The sequence below is a fragment of the Leptosomus discolor genome, chromosome 6 (assembly GCF_034619465.1).
Source record: "Leptosomus discolor isolate bLepDis1 chromosome 6, bLepDis1.hap2, whole genome shotgun sequence".
Taxonomy (NCBI): domain Eukaryota; kingdom Metazoa; phylum Chordata; class Aves; order Leptosomiformes; family Leptosomidae; genus Leptosomus; species Leptosomus discolor.
This window is the reverse complement of record NC_141396.1, coordinates 65946200-65948251: the sequence shown is the minus strand read 5'-3', so window position 1 is coordinate 65948251 and position 2052 is coordinate 65946200.

Sequence of the window (2052 nt, the reverse complement as noted above, 5' to 3'; positions counted from 1 at the left end):
CGTGGTCCTGTGGAGCAAAGCTGTGGGTATCTGCACCCTTGGTTTGAGTCATTGAGTTTACATTAGGTCATCTCTGTGTAACGAATGGGTGGCTTTTATGGTTGTTTTGGTAAGAGTTTGGGGAAGACTTTCTGAGTTTGGCATCTAGCACCCATTCTTTTTGTTTTGCACAGAATAAAACATTTTCTCGCAGAATCAAATAAGGACCAGGGGGAGACACCCTCTTGTATCAGAGCTATATGAAATGAAGGAATCAACTTCTCTCCTTCCCCAAAACCAGTCAAAATAGTCAGGCTTAAAAAACACTAACAAATAAAATCCACCAGACTGTTACTCGGTGAGCCTCATACGACCCCACTGACTGCCTGCTGAAGCATTTGAGAATGAAATGCTGCCACACACCCAGCCTGTTTTCACTCACTGATGAAGCAAGCTACTTATGCTTAGAAATTACTAACAAGCTCAAGTGCTCTCTAGGACCTGTGAGAAACAACTTTCTCTTTGTGTCTATGAGACAGGGGATTAAGTGGTGGCAAAAAAAGCAACTTTTAGATCTGTCCTGTCCTCCTGGTGCTCTGGGGTGAGAGCTGGCTGGCTGTTGTTTTGGTTTGTTTTTTTTCCTGGCTCAGTTGCCTTCACTGGGAGGGGCCAGGAGGAGTCTAGATTCCAGTTTTTTGACCTGTTTGCATGCCTAGAGCTTTCCTTTGGGACTAATCGCCAGTGTTCTTGCAAAAAATAGCCTTGTGGTCATGCAGACCTTGATATATGAAAACTTGCAAGCTAATAAGATTATGGAATTTTTTAATGCTTCCCGTTTTTCAGACAAATGAAATTTAAGAGGCAGTGGTTACTAAGGAGAAAACATTGTCATTCGTCTGTGCAGTCAGTGGTGTCTGGCTTCAAAAAACCCCGCTGCAATCCAGGCCAGCTAACCATAACCATTCAAACTGCAAAGCGTCCTTTGTTCTGTGACACCATTTCAGCCCAAGCTCCAGGATGGCCTAGAAAGTGAGTTCCTAAGCAGAGTTTGGTGACTTTAGGGAGCTCAAACTCCTATTTAGCAAGGAATCCACCCACGTGTGAAGCCTAAAAATAAGATGTTCCCACCTAACTTAGTCACCCCACCCCGATGGCTTTTACAGTCTGTACTGAGACTCCTAAGGTATTTCTTCCCATGGAGTATTAAGTAGGGTTAGGCTTCTATGTCTAACTTCCTGACATCTCAACACAAGGAGAATGAATCTCACTCATTGTTTGTAGCAATCAGGATAAAGGCTCAGGATGTCTTTCAGTATGCCAGCAGCAGGTAGCCTCCGTTCAGCTGTTCCTGGAAACAGTGCAAAGACTCCAGTTTCGTCTCCGTTAGTAAATAAATTAGGTCTCGCCCCAAAGCCAAGTGGTTATTGCATGACCTATGCATAGCCAATTCCTCCTTACCCCCCAAACCAGCACGACTATGTGCAAGCTACCCATTTCAAATGGTCCCTGGACCATACCTGACAATTGTCTCAGAGAGGCACCGGTTGGCACGCATCAAACTTGTGCCAAAGTCTCTGCCACCAATTTAGCAATGTAAAATCTTCGCAGCATAATGCTATATCCTCTTCTGCTTACTGTGGGGAGCGCAGCCTTCGAGGATGCCCTACAACCAGGCTAAGGGTAAATGTGGACTCCCTTAAGTGTGTTGGTTCGCTTCACAACGTGAAAAGAATCTCGAAGTTTTGTATTTTTATCACCATTAGTAATATCAGCTGATTTAGCCCATAGTATCTTCACCACCTGCCTTTTTCCAGAGTAACCTCTTATCACATGCTATTAGCTGGCTGCAGTCGCTTCTTCTGACACATTTCTTTCGGGAGGTAAGGCTGGGAAGGAGGAAGCTACTGGAGTGTGCTCACATGGGTTTGCTGCCTTTTCTTAAGTGCTGCCCACTTCCACTTTAGGCAAGCTTTCCTTGTTGACGCAGCAGTTGTGACATATAACCAGCAGCGCAGTGTCCAACTCAGAAGGAACACCAGACCTCTGTTCCTCTGGACGGCTGGATGTTTGGGC